Source organism: Diuraphis noxia, unplaced genomic scaffold (assembly GCF_037042655.1).
Source record: "Diuraphis noxia isolate RWA-SAM2 unplaced genomic scaffold, SU_Dnox_SAM2 contig0001, whole genome shotgun sequence".
In the NCBI taxonomy this organism is placed as follows: domain Eukaryota; kingdom Metazoa; phylum Arthropoda; class Insecta; order Hemiptera; family Aphididae; genus Diuraphis; species Diuraphis noxia.
Window position 1 is genome coordinate 22,205,379 of NW_028301711.1, and position 25,553 is coordinate 22,230,931.

Here is a 25,553-nt window from a genome sequence, read left to right on the forward strand (position 1 = left end):
TCCGGACCCGAACTGAACCGATTATTAATTTGAGGAAAAATAAAATACATAACCTAACCACTAGGACCGAAGACTTATATTATAAAGTTGTTATATTATATCATATATAGATCACGTTGGATGTAATAATTGTGTTTTGATTTGTGGAGAAAAATTTAAATCACAATTATTCCACAATATTATAGGAACGCGTTTATCAAGATTATAATAACTAAATATTATGATGTCACAGCAGAAGCATTGAATCAAAGTAACAAAAGATCGTCTTGAGAATTTCATATAGACAATAGACCGCTGGTACAAAATAACATCGATGAGAGTTGAAAACATATTTTGGGCGTTTGAATTGGAAAACGAGTAGCTTGTGACATCACTTAAAAAATGTATTGTAAAAGAAAGGTGAGAAATCGATGGGAAAAATGGTTATAGATCTTTAAAATAGTCAGCCTTTCGCCCCAACACTATACAATGGTCCATCTCACTATTCAACAATCAAATATTAATAATTAATCAGGATGATATATCAACATTTCAACAAGTACCTATATGCTCATCAAAATATCAAATAATGCGCGACATTATAAAATGCGTTGAAAAAAGCGGGTAAGTGGATATCGCTATGCTGAACAGTAGGTTACAAGTGAGTTACTGCGTAGTGGATGGTATTAAATTTTAATTCAATGATATAATGTCATCGAATACAAAAAACGATTCTGAGTGGATATGGTTTGTCAGAGTTTAGGATATTATGTTATACGTACTATATTGTTATTATTTCAAAAAAAAAAATAAAAAATGTTGATACCTATGAAATAAATTCCTAATTAATCAAATCAGATTCATAATTTACCAAAATCACTAAGTCATATAAGGTATATATAATTTATAATAAAGTATTAATATAAGTTATTAACGGCATCAACTAGTAATATAAGAATTTAAAGTATACTCTAGAAATTTAAGTACCCAGGAACTTGAATATCCTTAATTTTTTTCCCAACTAATATCCAACTTTTCCAAACTATTGAGAATTTCAATATTTTACCTCTCCAATGCACCAACAAGATTCACTTTCCAACCGGAGAAGCTACTGAACTTGAAAATTGAATCATGCACACACACAAAAAAAGAAAAAAACACACATTATTGTAAAATCAATACATTCATCGCTCCGCTCAGAATTTAATATTATAACGTTAAAAACATACATTATGATATGCCTAACTGATTTATAATATTATTTCGTCAGCGATTAATAGTGAAAATATGTTAGTAAATATTAAAATATGTAAAGTAAAGTCGTTTTAACATACCGATTTAATATAAAATTGTAGTCATGAGGGTGCTAATTACAAAACCGGAAGTGCTGAGCACACCCGATAATCACTATAGGTACCTGCGAATAGCATGCCTATATATACCTATATATATATATATATATAACGGTATGTAATGTTAGTTGGCAAACAGTAAACACCACTGCACATAACCACGGCAAACGTAATATTTATTGCTATATTCTTCATATTGTTATTATTATTGCGGCTGCATTGTGCGAATAATACAGTCGCGTATATTATTGTATGTCATTATTGTTATTATCATACATTATATTCCAAAGGCGGAGGTGGCGCTAGGATATTCGTTACCCTCCGGTTTCGAGTGGAAAACGTATTTTGCCGAACGAGAGGCCCGAGAGTCAAGAAGAACAACATTCCTCTCCAGCGTTCTTGCCTATATATATATATATATATATATATATAGGCTCGGCTGTGCATAATTTAACGACCGATATAGTAAGAACGCTCTACAGCGTAATATGCGAACAACGACAGCACAATTAGTATGCGACGGCGTAAGATTTTAATTACCGGGTTTTGTATACGTACTGCAGCGCTCGTAACAAGACAGTAAAAACGTGGTGTGTAGAGTACCCGCACACGCACACCCACACGTGTGGCGGATTAGTCGTAGCGGTGGTACATATAGCTCGGTAAAACGTTTAGGCTGCTGCAGTTGCAGCGGTACCTACCGAGGGCGAGGACTTGTATATTATAAATTATAATATTCAGTAAGTATTATACCTATATAGGTATTGTTTTTTCATATGATAATATTATATAATGATTGCGTTCAGAACAATAGGGTGACAAAATAATAATAATAGCTGTTTGCGAGTGATCTATAAAATACATAGTGGAAATCGTTTACTACAGTGACACAGTGACATATATGGAGGCGGACCTACGTATTAGGTATTTTTTTACACCCGGGGAAAACATAAAATCTACACCCAATTTTATATTATAGTATATAATAGGAACAGCCGACTTCTATACACACGCACATATCTATATATTATATGACCAAAAATATAACCTGCACAGTGCGAGACGGCGGTAAACCTTTTTCGGGTCAAGTGTTAAACGTTGTAATCAGAGTGTAGAAAAAAAATTCACTTGCCAGTAATGTTATAAATTCGTATGGTAAAATTGTCAATGGAATTGTCTTATTTACAATTTAACATAAAAAACGTCATATATATTTTTAGTACGTAACTATTTTTATGACAACACTTATGACTAGATTCACTTTTCTACTAGAACAGATAATCAAATCAAATCAAAAAAACCAAAGCACTTTTACTGTCTCAAAATCGATGATAGTCATATTATGAGAAGTTGTATTAAAAAAAAAAAAAACACTACCGTAGAACCTACACATTCGTCGCTACGCTCAGAATATAAAAACATATTTTCTATCTACTACCGATGACACCGTTTATAAAGTTGGTCTGGGAAAACTTTGTGTTTACAATATAATATGTTAATTTTTATCGGTTATTATGCCATCCTTCCGCCCACGGCTGTTCCTATATTATAATGTCGTTTATTTCGGGTGAACTTCCTCAAATATTTTACCTGTATATAACGACCGCATAATCAATATTCAGGGCATATTTATTTTATAATTATCGATGGTTTACAACAATAATGTAAATTACAAGATAAGAGCAAAATATTAAATGACCATCGTGTCGAAGATAAAAAGTTAAAAAAACAAACTGAAAAATTCGAAACGAAATAAAAAATATTTGTGTTGCAAATGAAACAGATTTTTATTGATAGGTATGTAATTATAACTTAATGCTTTATATTACATGTAATAATAGAAATAATGAGATATTTATTATTTGCAGTGATTAAAAAAAAAAAAAAATGATGTGTGTACGAGCTGCAGTTATTTTTATGTCCTATAAGACCTTCGTAATGAATTATTTCTACTCTTTATTTCATAATACTATATTATTGTATATGAATGATGATGGTGTACCCATAAAATGTAATGATGTTATTCTGTTATTATCTTGTATAAATGGATATTCGAATATAATAGAAAAATGGAAAACACATTTTTCAATACATTTATATACTTAGTTATATAATGGTTAATTTTGTTTTATACGTTTATTTCGTCTTTTTTGGATTTCTTAAGGATTAGTTTTACAATGATGCACAGTGTTTACTCTATTTACATTTGCGTTCGTCATTTACGGGGTGTTGAACGAAAAATCCGATTACCTCGTTGCCCTCGCAGAATAACATCGAATGTAGAGAAGTCATTTTCTTTTTATTTGCGCTCGTATTGTCACGTATATATAAAATACGAGTAAGAAAAATGGGCTGAAAAAAGATCCGATTCACGGCACACTCACGTTGTTATATAAATCAATTTGCGTCTCTTCATTTTTACTTATTCAAATAATCATCATTGCTGGGCACTCGTTACTCTGGACTGTTAAAAAAAATTATATATATATATATATATATATTATAAATATAATCAACGCAAACATATTGGATTTAAATCTGAGTGTGTTTTAAAGAATTCGAAGTATCGCAATAACATTTTTTTTTTGCGCATTCTATATTACCTCCGAACCGTATAATATAGAAAATATTCTATTTTAAAATACTATATTAAATATTATAAATATAGTCGAGTTATCCAGGTTCCACTGTAATATATTTCGGAATTTTTGACGGATGTTTTGTTTGCAGTCACTATACAGTGGTCGTTAGACAATGTTTATAGTACACGCGTGGGCACGTTTGTCAAATTCCAATAGCACACGAAAAATTAAAATTGAGAAAAACTATGCTATCCTTAAAATGTATGTAAAATTGATTGCTATATTATCATTATATATATATTATGTTCTATTTAGTGTTTACAAGCTTTGGGCACGTGAAAAATTATCGAAACCTTGATTGCAAAAATTTGCATGACACTAGACCAAAAAAAGGTTCACCAACACTCACGGCGCAAAACAATTCATTGACGTATCGAATCAATAATTTGTTCTCAAAATATTAACATCAGTTTTTTGTCAATGGTTGCTACCCATTACATAACAAAAGTCGATAGAAATATATTAAATCATGCTGTCTATATTTATACAAGTAACTAGTAATTACTATATAATTACTAAATAATATCTACCTTGTTAATTAAAATAAATTATATTATAGACATTATCATATAATTATATAATTATATATGACAATTTCTATTGTAGATAAGTACAAATACCGTTATATAGACACGTAGGTAAATCGTAAATTATATTTTACTTTCTTCGATTTGGACTTTATTTGAAAAAATATAAGGTACCTATTGTGACGCTTACATTTTTTAAACTAACAAAATTAAATAAAGTAAAAAAATATCAATGGGAACAAAAATTCCTCTGTGTCTACTTTGCAGGTGCATTGTTAATTACATAATAATTCAATAAGTTCGAGGCTCATCAAGCCAATTTCATTTTATCGATATTTTTTTATCTCAATAAAAAAATATAAATAGGTGCTGAAAAACATAGAATTACCTATATTTTTCCGGTAATAAATATCTACTTTTAACGCAGTGGAAATTATTTCGATTAAGCTTCAATGCGCGCCTTAGCGTACTGCCGTTTGAAGAATTATTAGTTAAAGTAGACGTTTTATTATAAGCAGTGCACTCAGAGGTAAGAGAACTGACACTCGACACCCCCCTGCGCCCTCCCCATTTTAACCCTTGACTCCATAATATACTTCCGGTGGCTAGTCTCAAATTCCAAATAACGCATATCTTTTGTTGGATAAAATGAAAATAAACGTGCAAAATGCGATTCAAGATTACAATAGTACCGTCCTCGTGAGATACGCGCGGGCCGTTACCTATAAATAAGTATAATATGAATAATAATATTGTTTTCAGTGTGCAGGCACACGTTGTGGTGGGGGCGGGGTAGTAGGTGAGGGTTTCATATCCTTATCCCATGGCTTGTTTTTGTCATGTAAAATATTAAAATATGATAAAGCAATGATGAGTGGTAGGCGTAGATAAAACGTGATCTGAGAATAGTCAAAAATGTATATCCGCTCATCCTTTCACCACCATTTAAAAAATTTGAACACGCCACTGATTGTTATTGTCCGTCCGTCCGTACAAACGTTTAACATGCGTGTTTTATTTTATAAACATTTCTATGATCATATAGCCTTCAAAACTCACCTATTGAATCGGATTAACGAAACAAGTGTATTTTCAAATAGCGGCGCGTTACAACATTGTATTTTATTATTATTATTATTATTATTATTGATATTATATGATAATTGGTTTGTGCTACGGAGTGGTGAGATAGGCACGACGGTGGTTTTAAAACGTAGAACCAATTAGCGAATAAAATTTATGCAAAAAATGCAAAAAAAAGAAAAAAAGAAAATTAAAAACAATAGGTACTGACAAATCTGCTCAAGTCGCTCTCATATTAAAAAAATTCATCATAACATCATCATCATCCCTGTCCAAACTGAAATTAAATACTTATAGGTATAATACTAGATAAAAAGGCTCACCTGGGACGGCTGGGACCCCCATTTAAAAAAAGAGAAAAGAAAATCAGCAAACAATGTAGACTTCATATTATCCTCCGTTTTCTCTTAAATTCCAAAATATCATTCCAAAACGAACTACTTATTATATGTAATTCAATCACAAGGCCAGTTTGGTCTTATGGAATCGCAATCTGGGGTCCGGCTAAACCTTTTCGAACATTCGCGACCAATTCGGGCATTTCAATCAATAGCGCTGAGGATACTATATAACCCATGTCCCGCGTGGTATGTTTCACATCTGTCTCTCTTGCACGACGACATAAAAATAAGTACTTCCACTGAACCAGCAAAAATAATGTACAAACGCTTCCGTCAAAATCTAAGAACGCATACAAACACTTTAATATCCCATGTGCGTGTCCACCGTCACCCTCCCACAGAGACTACAGAGCCTAAATGATTTAGAGACCTATTAAATTAGTAAAAAATTAGGTATTACAATGGATTTTTTCCCTCTATACACGTTATACTAGTGTTATTTTTTTCTTAATAATTGTATAAATATCAAATTTGCTTATTTCGATAATGTTTTAAAGATTGCAAATTGTCTTAATAAAAAAAAAAACAAAACATTTCTGTGATCATAGCCCGCGAAAGTCGGCTATGATTGAATCGCGTAAACGAAATAAATACATTTTTAAACAGCGGCGACTTAAAACAATATATTATATATTATTATTATTATTATTATTATTGATATTATATTGTTATGATGGGTGTGTTGGGCTGGGGTGTGGAGAGATAGGGACGACGGTGATTGTAAAACGCTCGAGAGTCCGACTAAAATATTATCGTCGTTATTTATTATTGATATAATATCGTATCATTCGTTATAATAGTATAATAATAATGTTATTATAAACGGTTGTAAAACAAACAAATACACGACTCTACGGGTTTTTTCAGATCAAAAGTATATGTAGATTTCGATAGTGTTATTAACAGGATAATATTAATACAGAAATCGTGTTCGCCCCGAGGTACAAACGCAAAGAATAAACGCAAACATTTTACAATATTGTACGCGTGTTCGTTGTATTATCATACATATAATCGTCACGATCATTATCAAGAGAGGTAACGTATACGTATATTATGTTATTATTAAACAAACTTCAAACATCGAAACCGCTAAAGTTTTGTCCGATGTCGGCATACATCTCTATTACACATGATATATAGGCGGGCGTTTAGAAAAAATTTTAGGGGAGGGGCCGAATGAATCTGCAATCGTATTAATATATAAGTACAATCAAAATGACCGCAATCGAATTCACGCGCAACTCATCAAGCACGCTAAACTCATTTTTTCCTTTTAATATTACATTTATTCAGGTTCTGATATATTTTTTTTTTTTTAAGTAAACATTTTAATGTAGACTGCATTATCAATTATTTATATGATTTTTTAATGGAATTTATGTGGACGATGAGTGACCTGTAGCGATACAAATTTAATTTTTCTTAGGAGAACATACTGTCCATTTCTATTGAACGGTTTCGATGATTACATAAATTTAATTTTTTGAATAACTATGTACAGTTCTTTAGATATTAAACTTAAAATGCCTACTCAGGAGTTAGGATGATAATCTATGATGAATTTGGGCTTAAAAGATAAGGGCACTATGATGGTTTGAAAATTATAGTAAATAATTTTAATTTTTTAAGATTGAGTAACTTGTAAAAATTATCCAATTATAATAAGTATGTCTAATCAATATTATCGCATAATAATATGTTTGGTATACTTTATGAAAAAACAATAATTAAGGAATATTTATATTTAGTTGATGTATACATAAAATACAGGAACTTATAAACTATTTGTTCAAATATTGACTTGGATGCGCAAACAAATTTAGAAAATAATCGGAGTAATAAAGAGTAATTTTCTGAAAAAAAAAAATTAAAAAAAGTATTTGAAAATTTATATCTAAATATAATAATTTAGTTTGAAATATACTAAGAAATGCCTAGAAACAGAATTCGAATAAATTCGTTATAAGGGATAGAGGTGGGTGGAGGGTGTTTGAACATGTTCGGTGAATCCTTTTGTAAACATTCAACCCACCCGCATTATTTGGATGTGCGTATATCGTAAACGCGATGAAAAGTATATTATGATAATGTTGTATAAACATCGAAAACAAATATGAAATAGTCATCAAAGGTTCTTTTGTTACCCTTCGTCGGAGGAAAAAAACAAAAAAAATTATAAATAAACGACATCATCACGATTTACCTTGGTTGTTATTTAAATTATACGTATATATTATATGGGTTGTGACTTTGTGCGTGTGTAAGTACATTTTGAGTGTGTATGAAAAACCATATATACATGTGCATCATGGCTTAGATATTATTCAAAGTCGTGAAACGGTTGTGATAAACATTATATATTATTTTAATCCCTGGGAAAACATCTCTCTATAAAATAAAAAATAATGAACGTTTTTGTTCGGATGAAATATTAAATCATAAAAGGACCAACACGCGCGCGCATGTCTCCCGTCCGCAGTGATGATGTATAATTTGACTATGGGTGCACACTGAACACATATTATTAAAAATTCTACAAGTTAACTGCACGCGAATAACAACACGTAGGTGTATATATATATGTGTGTGTGTGTGTGTGTGTGTGTGTGTGTAGGACAATAGGACATACGTCTGCCGCTGTCCGTTTATCCTTGCCAGGTTTCGTACATACGTTAAACAAACATAATGGTTTATTTTTTTTTACGTACAAAGAGATCCGTCGGATCAACCGTGATGGTTAATTGTATGAGATTATAATTTTCATAGCGAAATCAAAGAACCTATCGTGCCCGCAATACACTCTGTTTAGACGTTTTCGGTAAATCATTATAATTACTTACAACAAGATAATATAATATCATATAAGCGCGTATACGCAGTATACTGCAATGTTATTATTCGGATACCACCAGTGAATTTGGGGTTATGGTCATTCGTCTGAATCTGGGATGACCGAAATTCCAACGACAAAGACCTATTGCGGGATTGTGTTTTTCCAACGAGAAGCCATAAAAATATAGACCACAAACAATAAATAAACCGTTGAAATCGGTCATATCGGCATTAGTTATTTATTTATTTATTTTTTTTTGAGAGGGTAATAATGTAATCCAACATCAAGAGAGATTGACTTTGAAATAGTTCGCAATCGACCGTTTGGCCACCGCCCCAGGTCTATACTAGTGTTATAAACCAAGCTAGCAGTATATCTTTGAACATACAATAAAACCGATTTACGACTGACGACGTTAAAACGAAAATTTCGGTTTTGAAAATAAATTTGAACTGTACACAATATAATATAGAGGTTTGTATTGAACTTTTGATTACTCTCAAATATTTTTGTATTGATTTAGACCACTAGTACAAATCGAATACAAAAATGAAACGATATTATATAGTCTATGTGGCTGAAAAATAGTTAAATGGGAAATATCATGTTTTTTTCGGTTGGAGTAAAATAGGTATGTTTTAATTAATTGAATATCAAAATAGGTTGAACAATTTTTATATAGGTAAGAATTCGGTTGTTAATTGAGTAGATAAAACGGGGGAGGTCACACGCAACAAAATAGCAATGGTATGCGAGAATGAACTGAAGTACCCAAATCGGGTAGAGGAAAAAAAAAGATTTATCCAGGGAGATTAAGGTTGTGAAATAGGTGTTTGGATGGGATGTCCGGATTGTAAGGACGCTATATATAACCGAGTGACGAAATGAGGTGGAAGCGTTTCCCAATGATTTAGTCGATTAAATGGCTTATACAATTATCGAGGTAAAGCCGGTGATGGTTTGAAGGCAGATCACGAAATTTTAATACTATAAGAAGGTACGCGAGAGATAAATTTTAAATGGAATTGATTGGTTTTTCGCTTTGAGAGTTTTACATTAATATTATAAAAGTTTCACGACGCGCGACGGTTTGATCGGTACAGTCGAACAACGATAATAAATAAGTTTGTATACCTATATATCTACAAGGGTTATTGAATACATATCATACGCGTTTGAAAAGTGTTCACTCTAGTACATGTCTAAATGTTTTATCAGATAAATATATAACGATGATTTTAACGCATAGTTATCCATAATGCTGATTAAACATTAACGACGTCATTAAATGTATACGTGGTCCGAACATTGCGCAGTAGATATATATAATATTTTAACGTGGCTAACACGGGTATCAAATATTACCCTAATATTTTATTACCCGGAGCGATATTTACGATTAAATAACGTTAATTAAATTCAATCTCCTACCTATGATTTATAGGTCATCAGTTATAAAATCAAATTACCCACAGCATAGTAGTTTATCAAAGAGAATGGATATCAATAGAGCTGTAAAAACGGCTGATAAAAACATAATATATTTCTGGACACTGGAATAATGTGACAAGACAATATTATTGAAAAAAGCTATGAAGTATTATATAGGTAGTTTGAATGCGGTGCCGGAGAAGAACGGAGAGGCGATGACAAGCTGCAGGAATTGAAGGAAAAACTAACGAGAAATCAGCCTCAGTGTCAGATAGAAACGCGGTTTGGCGGAAATGAATTGAAAATAACCAATGCAAAATTATCGGATTCGTCAATATAAGCAATTTCCGGAAGAGTTACATAACAAGTGTCTATTATCGAGGGATGATGACATGTATAATATTATGTTCGAGAGGAAGAGAACAGCAGTGCTACGCCGAAATCCATTCTTTACTGCAGAACAGTTAAACAGTAACTCCCTCGCGTCTGCATATAATAGGCTTGAATGAAATGTCAAATATGAGGTTAAAGTGGCTCGAAATAGAATAAGTGTAAACCGGCCTGTGGATTAATTAATAATATACCATACACGGAGAACAATCTTTATAATATGGACCAGGACGTATGTATATAATTATTACTGCATCGAGGCCAAGAGGCCTTCATTTTGAGCATTTCAATGTTCTTTTCCATGATTTTCTATGGATAGAACACTATATTGCATTAGGTTATCTCCGAACAAATATCAATGATATGCCGACGTCATCCACGGTTAATCTTTTAACCGAGGGTGGTATATTCATTTTTATTCATTAGAACTGCCAACATTATCGCAAATCGTGTAGATGAGTTTTATTGTTTTTACTTCACGACGAGACCCAAAATGGCAGCCTATTACTAATGTGGGACCTATGCTTTCAGACCCGATACGCGTGCCATATTATAGTTAAGTGCGGCCACAGGAGGGCGAGTTAGTTTTTCCATTTTCCGCTGAGGCTTGTCCGATATAACCTGATATTATTTAGAATTCGGATGTACAATCGTGTAAAAGAAAATTGATATGGGTATCACGGCGCCTAGTAAAATATGTTATGTATAATTAATCGATAGGTTTTTTTTGTTTTGAAAAAGTCATTAAAACCTAAAACCGATCATTATCGTCGTGGTAATAATTACTTATATCGTGTATAATATAGTTTAAGTTTTTTTTTCTGTTTTTCGTGAGTACCTACCTATATACACGCGCATTTTAATTCATTTTAAACTGTTTTTGGTGGGCATGCGTTACGGACGTCACGATATATTATTATTATATTATACGTGCGGATTGATGTGTCGAGACAAATTACGAAATTAGTAATTACATCGTTATCGCATACACCTTGATTTTGTATTATTATAGTAACGCCCCCTGCATATGTGTGGTCTTGGCTGGTGATGAGCTCGCTCGGTTAAGAGGATGGCGGCCGTCGGCCGGCGCTTGGTTGTAAATCGACATTTTAAGGACGATGATGACCCTAGATCATTAAAATAATGTTATCATCGCCATCGTTGATCCCGAATTTAAAGCACCCTAATACAGACATTAAGTTTTTACGTACTTAATTCTTTTTTTTTTTTTGGTTTCAAAAGGCATTTTATCGTAACGGAAATTATTATGTATAGGTATACTCCATATAACGTTATTGTATGATGTGTGGTCGGCGTTTTTATGATTAAAAAAATGTATTAAGGAAAAAAATATTATCATCACTATTATATATTATATGATACAAATGATTACATTATTTTGAATACCTATAGAACATATTATTCGTCTGCAGGTAACTTTCATTATAAACGTTGTATGAATATAGTTTATGACGTCATAATTCAATACATCTACTTTTAATGGCCAAAATTCGAGTGTCTTGTGTGGCGATACAAACATGTTTTTTTTTTCAAATGCTAAATCACCTGCAACTTCACTGTAAGCTATTCAGCGAAGTATGATCTGTTTGATAACTATACGCTGAAGTGTTATTTAAATCGATTATTTCCAAATAAATATTTTTCCCGCCGAGTAATAATATTTATATAATATCGCAAAGGATATAGTATATTATAGTCATTCAAAATGGATTAAATAACATAAGGAAATATAAAATGAGTTCGATATAATATATTGTAATCAGGTGTAGCAATATGTTCATTATATTCCGATAATGTTTGTAAGATATAATATTATGTTGTTAATAAATAATAACTATGAAATTTTCAAATTTTCATATTTCACGTAATATCGTTGACACCTATTAATAGTAACTAAAATACTAAATTGATAAAACTATTAAAATACTAAAACACGTAAACATTTTCAAAAAAAGTCGTCAGCTTGAGGTTCAACAATTGCTTAGTGCAGGAACAAACAGAATGAGTTTTGTTTGAAATTACACCCGCACATGACACGTCGCTTATTGAATGGCGATCGTTTAAAAATTAGCATTTTAAAACCTTTTTCGCGATCTCGGGGTCAACCATTAAAAATTCCAAAACAAATATCGGAATTTCAATAAAAAAATTTCATATTATCAATATTATTCCGCGAGACAAAAATCATCGGGATGATAGCATGGGGACGGGGTGAAAATTATGATTAGACGATAAATAATAAAACACGCGTCATAACCGCGCACCTTTGTTGCGGTGAAGTGCTAAACATATTGTTAATTATTGAAAATTAATTCGTTCGCATCGAAATCCGGATGTATATAATGTAATATGTATATATATATATATATATATATATTAGTAACCAGTGGGCGGAAAAACTCGCGTATTGCGGCGTTAGAATCGGGTCGTCCAATTACACGAGGTTTCTAAAGTGCACTGTAGCGAGATGAAAAACGTAACAACATCAAATGCATTTGTAATGCATTTTCTTGGCCGCTAATCCGCGATTGAAGAATATAGCGGCAACTGCAATAATAATATCATCGTATGATATTATATAGAAGACGACAAATGCGACGGGACGAGGCGGGACAAAAAATAATGATATAACATCGTCCGACGCGTTTGTTTACCTATAATATTATTATATTGCACGATTTATCGAAACGGATTCGATTCTTTTATAAATAATAATAATAAAAATCGATCGCCTATGTGACGAGCGGGTAGTTTTCAATTTCCGATTTTTTTTTCTTTGCTCTCATTTTTCGACCCCAATATCGTCATTGAAAAACCGGCTATATATCCTATCGTCAGTATAGTCGTCGCCGTCGTTGTCGTCGAATCCGTCGACCGTCTATAATCATTTATAACCACACATACCCATACGCGGGTATATTAGGTGCCTATTATATGATACTGTACGCGGTTCCACCCTGGTGCACCCTCTCACGCATGATTATTATTTAACCCCATAACATCCCCGGATTCCGTGAAGGCGGTAATACACACAAAATAAACAGTGCATGATGGTGACGAGATAGGTACGCGTGTTTGTTCACACCGCGGACGTGATGTATGTACGGAGCGGATCCGACGCACAAATATAATTTCATGACTATTCAGCCGTGTCCCATTAAACTGCACCGCCGCGCCGTCTAGTCGATATTATTACTATTATCATCATTGTTATTGTTATAATATTTACTGCGTGAGTGTGTTATTAATCCCCATGACACACGCGGCTGTACTACAGTTATAGCCTTATAGGTACCTATACAAGCAACGCGCCATCGACGAATCTCTCGTTTTCTGGTCACGTCGGCGTAATATGTAATATTATTATATAATACGACATATGAGGGTCGGAAAACAACAATATAATAATAACAGTGATATGATTATACACTTATTACATTATATAAAAAAGGTTGCTGCATTTCCTTTCGTCGTCGTTAGTCACGTCAAGTCTCTCATGTGAATGTATATAGGTAGGTCATAATACATTATTATAATAATATAATGGATATAAAACAATTTCGTACGTCGCCGAATCAATAATGGTAGGTTTTATTGTTCATCGATCGCAAATACAAAATCGGCAGCAAACGCCATAATTAAATTAACGCGATGCGACGTCGTTATCTTATATTATTTGCAAACATCGTATAGGTATACGCATCGCGACACTCAAACAAATCGATTAAATTTGGTTAGGTTTAGATGACTAATAGTTAATTTTAGGAACTTTAAGATCTTCTCGTCCTGGTCTGGGTTGAAATCGATAGTGAAATCGAATCGTAGATTTACGACAGTCTGTGGTCGTCGTGACTCAAAAATTAAGCCGCCTTTTGCAGGAGTGCCTCATTCTAAAGACAACCGCTTCACAAATAGCTATATAAGCTAAAAAACTTGTATTTGTAATTTTAATATTGATGTAATTCGTGTTAATAAAAAAACACGTCTACTCTAAATCGTCAAACCGAAAAATCTGAACCACAACGATTGTCAACGACAAAGCTGTTTAGCTGCAGTACGTACAGTACAGGGTAATTTTAATACCAAATATAATTGAATGCTCTGCTGTATCGATACCAACACCTTTTTTTTTTTTTTTGTTATGAGACTCGCCTCTTTTCCTTTTTAATTGTTCAAATAATGTAATCTAATAACGATTTTTTTCCGAAATGAAAAGCAAATATATTTTTATATATCGAAATAATGATCCTTTAGATGTATTGTAGGTTAGGTTAGGTTATGTTAACTTACAAATTTCAAATATGTTATGTTACGAATACTCGAATAAATTCACTATGAAAGGACGGAACAAGGGTGAGCAAGCTTCATGATTCACTCTGTAGATAACTTGGGCACTAATACCTCTATAATAAAGAGGTATATTGATATTAAAATCGTCCGAGCAGAACGCTATTTTGCGTATACCTACACCTTTACTTACTTATTAATTTTTCGGGCGAGCAATTTCGCTTTCACGTGATAACGTGAGACGATCACTATATTTTATTAATATTATAATATAAAAAGTTGCAAAAACTATTTATTAACGATTCGAAAAATAATTACTTTCATATACACGCGCGCACATATTATATGGCCGAATATGATTTTTTGTTCGCGGAAACTACGCACTGCTGCATAGCCGCCATCACGAGATTCGCTGCAAGCGCCCTCCGTGATCTATATATGTATATGTGTACTTCAATTATGCGTTTATTCAAATTTTTATTTCATCGCGATTTTTAAGTTCGCCCGAAGAACGTACCCACCCATACCTACTCAGATTTGAATGATGACGTGAATGTCACGAGCTAAAAATTCAAATGAATTCGCGGTTAAAGCTGCGATAACCGGACGCGATTTTGAAATATATATTATTTATTGGCACTCATCGCGCTATCGCTAAAAGCGTTGATTATAATGGTGCAGCCTAAAATGTTTAATTGTGACTCGATAAACAATATGTGAGCATAGGGTAATTATAAACGTTTGCATCCGCCAGTATAGATTACGATAAATCTCGGTCGGCCTTCGAAAATTATATACCTATTGTATCATGTGTGCACGAGTTTTCATTAAAACAAAACAAACCCTGTTGACCTGTTTTTGTTATTGACACGGCAAAAAAAAAAAAAAAAAACACCACTTTACAGATTCTCCCTTTTACGTCACAGATAATAGATGCATGATATTATAATGTAATAGCAGGTATATATAGGTACAATTCTTTGGTGCATGAATATTATGTCTATAAGGTCAACAACGCACAGGGAGAGAAAACGAAACATTTAAAATCGTCAATGATAATACTATCTTGTCTAGCTGATGATGATGAATTCGATTTAGTATTCAACGTGCCTATCAACTTTTATGTTGACTATTATTTAATTAAATTTTTAAATTTTTTTTTATATTAGATGATCTGACACCTGAATAACATAACAAAACATATCGTACATTTTAATAGATAACTATAATTTCTCTTCGTGGTATCATTTTTAATTGCCTTGTCACCCTAAATTTTAGTTTTTTTCGTGGTAAAAAATTTCTCCCAAAATGTTCAGGGGGTGGAGTGTTATCATCCCCGCTATTAAGCCACTGCGTGTAGGGTCGTGTGGGTCTTGAGGAGAATTCGTGCAGATCGATAACTGTTACCGTTAACTTAGATAGGTACATTATACATTATATACACATATAAACTTTGGTGGAGGTGACAAACGGGGGTACAAGGGGTGGAGGGTGGGATTAAGGTAGGTCGTGACAATACGATAGAAGGGAACGCATTATTGTTATTATTATTTTCGATTGTTGCTCGTCAAGCTTATTGTCTATTATTGACATTTGTAAAAAAAACGCTCCAGCGGCAGTTTTTCCGACGACACAAAAGAATTCGTTATTATTACAAGTAGGCGTGCGCATTCAGACAATGTATGCTCAGACCATTATTCTTGTTCTTCGCAAGAGCCGCAGCAGCTTATAATGATAACAATATATTCGTATTTCGTTTAGTACCTAGCTATATAGTACTGCACAGTGGTCTCTTCTAAACAGTATAAACAACATTCATTATACAGTTGAAAAAGTGTTAGCGTTGTTTGAAAGTAATAATAATTATATTTCCCTTTTCACGCGATTTTAAGACTTTTCGAAACGACATTGTTAAACAACCGTTATTTATTGTAATTGTATATAATATTATCATACTGTTTATAGGTGCCTAGCTACTATTATATTATAATATTATTATTGTATATTACTTTAATATTTGCTCGATATTCAGCTATACTGCAATGTTATTTAAGTCTTGTCTTTTTGTTTTACGTTTTATACTATATGCCATTTTAGTATTTTATACTAATAACTAATAAGTAATATAATGTTGGTACCTAGACTCTTGTATAGTGATTTGAATGTGTTTTTATTATTATTATTATTATTATTACTATCATTATATACGATTTCGAATACAAACGCAATGCCGCTATTACATCAACCTAACCTTACTTAAACTATTATTAAAAAGTTTGGCTGTTTCATATAATATGGTAAACCACAATACGCCATGTACACATTTATTAGTTTTACAAGCCCCCCGCCCCTCCCCGCGAAATAAAACTCTGGATACGCCCCCGCAGTGGAGCGTATATATAATAATATATTATTTATCATGTATAATATGGTTATTCATAACTAGGCGTATATATGCGTATAATGATGATGAGCATTCATAAACATAATATTAATGCACTTAAACACGGGCGCTTGTACCTATCCTATATGAAATATTATTTAATACTTTTATAGAATTGTACCTGCAGCCCGTTGTGCACACGACGACGTAGTATTATACAACTCGACTTATTAATATTTACGTTATTCCGTGTACTAAGGCAGGTATAATATACATAAATGACCGTTTAGAAAACCATTAAATCGTCGTTTTTTAATTCATAAATACGAGTTTGTGTCCCGTAAAAAAATCCAATCCGGGGACAGCAGAGGTCATTATTCTCAAATTAACCCCTATGAAAAAAAAAAAATGAAAAAATCGTGTTCAAGAATGAGGACTAAAACATCGTCAGCGGGGTAGCTATATACATTTTATATAATAATATAATAGGTATTTATATATATGAACTATACATATAAAGTTGACGTATTGCTGTTTTTTTTTTTTTTTTTTACAAACAATTACGACACGATATTTATCCGCAGTGCAGAGGCATTAGTATAAAATAATATAACAATAATACCATATTGTATAGCTTCCTCTACTCTATACGATATTGAATTATGTTATTATAATTCTACAAAAGTCAAAACGATACTCATATATATAATATATGTAATCATTATAATAGCTATAGGTTTACGAAAAACAATTCAGCGACCGACAAACTAGAAAATAATTACAAAACATCATATTGATCGTGAACGGACGAATTTTATATATTTTTATCGATAAGGTAAAAAATAATATATATATTTAAAATAAAACACATTCGAAATTAACATGGTGTGTGATAAAAGTAACGATTTGTGATATTTTATGAGGCCATCGACTCGCGACCACTGTCACTCGGGCATCAAAAATGATATAGTAATTTATAATATCATTATGACGACAACTGCTGTAGCAGGTTGTCGATAAAAATTATAGATTCAATCAAGATAAATGATAATTATATATTATCTTGAATGTAAATAAGTGTAATATCGTTTGAATATTAATTCTTAACACTTGACTAAATAGTACCTACACGTTTAGTTTTTTTGATAATTCATATATACAATAGGTAATCATATCCAGTACCTATCATAAAATTTGAGAAAATATATAGCAATAATATTACAATAAACTACGCAAGTATTAAACAATTATCGATTTATTCATTAAAACATCGAACTCGTCATGCTTCCATTATTTTTTTTTTAATAATTTCATTAATGAGTGCAAAATAATATATTGTGATAGACACTATATAGCTAGGTACCTATTTATCAATAATTATTCAATTGTTTAAGTTTTGCTATTATTTCAAGATGTCGTTAGGTATAATTCGAAAATCAATAAATCGCGAAGAAAATAATGGATGTACTCTACTAGAATACAATTTTTTCAAAAAAAAAAAAGCGGAGCAGCCGGATGGACGGAGATATGCAAAATGTTCCGTAATATTTAAACCATCATCATCATCATCATATGAACATCGCACCTCGATCGAGAGGCGCCTCTTTATTAAGATATACTATACGAACGAGGTGTGTCGACAACAATAGCAATAACAACAATAATAATAATACGCATATTATATTATCTACGCGCGTCTTCATATCATATCGATAATATTACTGCGCTAACCTACGAATATCGAATTGTGTAACGAATAATATGACATACGATATACCTACCTGTTGTTAATAATATTATATATATTATCGATTTATGTCCGCACAGTCGGTCGAAAACAGGCGTATCGCGACAAGATAATTTCCAAAATGTTCTCATCACTGTTTGTTATCAATTTTCAAATTAAAAATATTTTATAAATAATAAAAAATATGATACAGGTCTTTAATATAAAACGATGCGTTTACATAAAATATATATTATACATAACTCTTTTTCAACAAATGCCATTTATATAATATTAGTATTTTTTAATTTAAACGTTATCTTGTCGCGAGACGCCTGTTCAGGTCGAAACGGGTCTCGGGAGTTGTCGTAGTCCGGTCGAATTCTCTCGCGGACGACTGCTTCGGATGCAGTGACGATCTGCCGCCGAGTAGGTGCACGCGACGCACACGCGACACAAACCGACCGGGCGGCCGACACCATCGCGGCGGCGCCTCATCGTAACCAGTTTGACGGACATTATAATATCGTATACATATTATTATTATTATATATTGTACACATTATACCTAATATAATATACGTATTGTATACAGCTGATGCGCAGAGGTCGACTTTGTCTTATTTTTGTGTTTTTTTTTTCATCTCACGGAAAACGAGTTCGACGACGTCGTCGTCGCATAAAACGCATATTTTGTGATTATTATTATTATTGTATGAGTGTGTAATAAATAGTAGTAATATTATTCGTCGTCGTCGAAGTCTCCGCTGGCTCGTAACCACAATAATAATAATAATAGCGATGGTGCAGGTAAACACGGTGCTTAAGTCGATATAATGTAATCGATAAGAATATTTTTTACTGTTTTTACTATTATGATCGTATTTGCAGTTGTTGATGTTAGGTATTCAGTACTCACATTTCAATCGTTCGTCGTGTTAAAATGATATTGTTGCGCGTATTTATTTTATATTGTACTACGGACGGGAATGAGCAATATAGTTGCAGCTTGGAAATAAATATCAACATGATATACGATTGATATTATATACGTAAAATATTTATTTTACTACAAAGTAGGTACATTCGACGTTTTCGAAAAGATATTAGATATTATTGTATCCAAGATAAAAAAAATTACACATTTTTTTAAGCATGTATAGGTAGTTGTTTTGGGGAATAAAATTGATGAAATTTAATATACTATTTGTACAGGTAAATTTTGTTTTTTCGTTAGGTACATACTATGTATGTATTTATCAACACGTACAATATTACTATACAATATAATATAATCTACAGAGACGAGTGATGAAAGTTTTAATTGTCGGAAGTACTAACTATTGTGAAAATAATTATTTACACCTATCTATATATTATTATAATACGGATTTGTGTTAAATAATTATATGGTATTTTTTTTGTTTGTGAAGAATTCAAAAATCATAATTTGTTTATTGAATTTATTACACACAGCAAACGCACAGTTATTTTAAACTCGTATTATTACAGGATATCAATATTTAGTGATTAGGTCAACAAAGTGGAAACCTAAGTGGAAACAAAACGAGGCGAATAATTAAAAAGAATAACGTATTTGAAAAAACTATTAATTGGTTTTCGTTAATATCCGATAAAAATAGTGTGCCTTCATCCGCGTACCTATTATATCGTACTCTTAAGGTATAATTTAAAAATCACTTAACACACAAAAGAAGTAGGTAGATTATACCTACACCGGAGAAAAATAAGTATCTAAATATACATTAGATAAGAGCGGGTTCCTATATGTTGCTGGTACACCATAAATATACAATTAAAAAATGTCAAACGACACAAGTTACAACAAGATACAATATTAAAATGTATAATATTCAATAAGATACGTATCTTATGTACATATACATATTAAATTATACTGTCCATTAGCACGCGCGACAGACGACTTCATATAGCATTAAAATAATAATATTATATGCTAAGTCTCGGCTGCAGGAAAAGATTGCAGCAGTCGCTATTATTATTATTATTTGTGTATACGGTGTCGTTGTCAACTCTGTTCAACTCTCTGTATACATTGCGATTTAAAATAAAAACGACTGCCAACAGACATTACGTCATTACACATACAGAAACGCGTATAATATACTCAGCGGCGCCGTCGAATGAATAAATTTACTGTGCCATTTGTGTGTGTCTGTGTGTGTGTCTGTGTATGCTTACAAACGACAAACGACGTTTTCTCACGCTTCCAATTTTTACCTTTTTTTTGTTGTATATATGCATATTATACAGCTCACTCGGTAAACGAATCAATTTTTTTTCAACCGTTAAACCGGCACCATCGCTTTTATTTGCGTAACTCAGACTATACTTAGGTACACCTTCTACATCTATATATTATTATGTACAAGTTTGAAATGGTAATAATCGAGTTTTTGATAAACAAGTAAAAAAAATCTTTGTACCTCAGTATCTACAGCTATAGGTACCAATATTTTTTGATAACTACCCTCCCCCCCTTATATTTGAAAGCGATACATGATGTCCGGGTATAATATATAGGAATGGGTTATGATGAATTATTCTAAAAACGTAGATGTACCTACATATCATAATATAGGTATTATTATTATTATTATTATTATAATATTGTGTAGTCGAGATAAATTTAAAAAAACAAAACATCAGTGGCTGTATAATAATAATATCGGAGTGATCTATAATATTATTAATTATTCAACAAAAACTTTTCTAACTATATATTATACGATGATAAGATTTTAAGAGCTCCGTCGTACTATATTATATTCTTGATTCCAACGTATTTTTTTTTTTTCATTAATTAAATAAACATCGGTGACCATAGGCGTGCGCAGACTTAGTTCACAGAGTATGCGGCTGATAAAATGTGCCCCCGGGCCCCCCCCCCAGATATAAATGCTCGTAAAATGAATGTGCATAACATTGTATTATAAACTTATGGGCTGCTACTTTACTACTCTACTGTCACTTCTATTATATTTTATGTTATCAACTACTCAACTATAATAAACATTATATATTATTATATAATATATTAATTATATCAGTATTTAGACATCGTCTTTTCTAGGATAATATAAATAGTAAATATCTACCTACCTAAACAATAAAACCCATATTCGGCGATATTCCCTTAAATTATTGAAAAACGTCCAAAATGAATTTAAAAACAATTCCATACTCCATATCGATGTCGTGTTACCATTTTATAATCCGGTCAAAATTATGAACTGAGATATTTTTCATGTGCCCCCAAGCGTCTGGCTGCAGGGTGTGCAGGCGCATACCCTGCATACCCCGTGCGCATGCCTATGTCGGTGACATCGGCCATTAGTAGTTAATTTTTTTCTAATGTATAAAGATTCTTAACTAAATCGACACCCGACGCAACGCATTGTATAGTGTTGTGACGTCTTAATTATTGTAATTATTACATTTAAATAAAAATAAACAGTTAAAAAAATATTTATTTTTAAAAGATTTAAAAGTTGAAAATTTTTTCTAATGGATGATGACATATATTTTTCATAAACATAATAATTTTTTTAAGTAAGTAAATATTTACGATGTCTAACCAGTGGAAAAATCGAACATTTAGTTTTTTTTTTTTAATATGATTTTGTAATGGCCTTAAATCGTGTGAATACATTCATAATTTTATGTTTATAGAAATAAAACGATAATATTTCCTAAAAAACGATTATTTACGTTAAAAATTATCACTTTCAATGAAAACTGTAAATAATAACGTATATTTATTACACAACTAATAGAATAATTGTTATTATTGTATCGATGATGCATTTATTATGAACGAGATATGCCATCGATTCCCGTAGGGGTTTGCACCGCAGCCGCTGAGGGACTTGCAGCAAGTCGGTAATTTCCTCACATCAAACACACAACATAATAATAATAATAATATAATGTATACAATCGTACAGCACCTCCCACTTGTGACTTTTCCACGTGTAACCATCGTTCGACGGAAGGTATATAATTCCAAAAATTCTACGTCGGTCTTGACAGCCCACTTTTATTAATGACGGATGGATTTATATACACGCATAAGTATAACATAATATATATATATAAGAGCAGTGAAAGAGTTATAAATTAGGTCGTTGTGTCTACTTACACGCGCGCAGAGAAAATAGTATATCAATAATATAAAATATATTTACAGTTGATTCAAACACACACGAAATATTATATATTATTGTCATTACGATATACCTAACACATATACATAGATATAACTAGATATATATTTATTGTATATACATATATATATATATATATGTATGTATGATATGTACATATACAGATACTGATTTCGATCGACGAGATCACGCACCCGTTATGTTATATATTGTGATGTATATACGCATAATCCTACATGGCTGTATACAGAGTGTTTCACCGTGAATGCACACCCCCACTTTTATCCGATTTTGCAATAATTAATTCATCACAATAGTTACTATTAGGTATTGTGAATATTGTTGTAATTTCTAAAATTATGTTTGAAGGACCACCCAATTCAAATTTAGAATAATGTATTGTTATGCAATCTATGGGCACGGTGCCTAAATAGAGAGAAATGTGACGATACGAATTACTTTGTTTTTCAAAATATGTAAATATACTTTTATTATAACTTTATTACCTAATCGATTATTATGGAGATAAACTATTTCAATATGTTAATGACGAGGATAATCCATTGATTACGTAATAAGCCCGAGTATTTGCAAATTGTAAAAAAAAAAAATATCAGAATTTGAATAATTTCGTTACTTAGAGGATAAGTGCTGATGAGCATGTTAGGTTAACCACTCTGTATATTATAATAAGCTCACCACGACTTCAAAACTCTAATGTTTAACAATCGCGTATAGTATACGATAATAAATATTATTGTCTGATGGACTCTCGAGTGGGAATGTTTAAAAAGTCTGTCGGACCTCGGACGACGAGCTCGACGAAATAATACATCGAGAGCCGTTATAAATAATAATAATACCTATTATGAGTTGATAATATCTTGTGATAGTATAGTGACCTGTCTAATATGGATTAATATATGAGAATTCTATCGACTCGATTGATCTGTCTTACTCATAACACTATAATGGTGCTTTAGATATTTACATCATTATATACGTCATAAATAATATTAAAAAGTGAATAACACGACCGTGGAAATGTCATTATCGTATTAATAACAATAATAATATTAATTCTACCACCGGGTCGGCGGTAGAATTTACGACGGGGCTCATAATAATAATAATAAAAATATATAGAATAATATAATTACGATACAGTAATAAAAATATTGACTTCAGCTGGATAATATATGGGTTCCCTTACCCTTAAGTTCAAATCCCTCCCTCTTAGTAGTTTTTTGGATTTACGTAAATCAATATAAAATAAAATGAAAATATTTTTATTTTTTTTTATGTATATATTTTGTATAATTTTTAATGTTTTTAATGTTTTTTTTTTTTAGTATTTGTGTACGCCAGCGGTTCTCAAACTGTGGTACGCGAAAGACTCCATGGTGGTACATGAAAGGCCGCATGGTGATAGGATGGAAAATTAAAAACAAATATTAGATTCTTAGCGATGATTTTACAATGTCGTGTGTTTTTTTAAATATTCAGATAATAAAGATTAGATTTCACGGAAAATACGTAATAAATAAGATATCGTATATGTATAATCGTTGATATTCAGTAGTACGCGACTGATTGATAATACACTTAAGTGGTACGTGAAAAAACAAGTTTGGGAACCGCTGGTGTACGCCACTGACCACTTCAATAATATATGGTATGAGATAGTGATGGTATATTATTGTGTAGATATTTAACAGTCACATCTAAAATGCAACATAATATTTGTATTAAAATTGCAATAAATCGATCCGGCCCCGATTAAAATCTGCGCCACCAGAATAGAATATTGAAAATTCGTCAACTGCATTATGCGACCAATAAGTATATTTTATATATCGTATTAATATACTATGCGGAAATCATCGAACATTTACATAACGCGTGATACGATGGGTGTACGTGGGTCGAGACAATACACCACCGTGCTAAATTTCAATTGCACCGCGCCCCGAGTGACGATAATATATTTTGGCCACCCCTTCAAACGACGTGCATGTGCATTTAACACGTGTATTTTGTCACCCTTTAAAATGACACTACGAATGCAGTTACTCGCCATCTGCACTCCCCTGCAAGCTGACACTACGACCCTGTGTCGAGGCGCGTCATAAATATTATAATAGGTATATATCGTATCGCTGCAGCATATACGACTATATATGTAATAATAATAATTAACAATAATAACAATGTTATGATATGATTAAATAATAATAGTAGTCGGCGTCGCGGCAATAATGTTAAAAATGAAGAGATATGTTAATTT

At 31.9% G+C, this 25,553-nt stretch overlaps 1 protein-coding gene across 1 annotated transcript in view; it reads right to left on the bottom strand.

Moving 5' to 3' along the window:
• Positions 1-25,553, bottom strand: part of rst (irregular chiasm C-roughest) — a 266,079-nt gene that overhangs the window by 184,395 nt on the left and 56,131 nt on the right. The window lies entirely within an intron of this gene.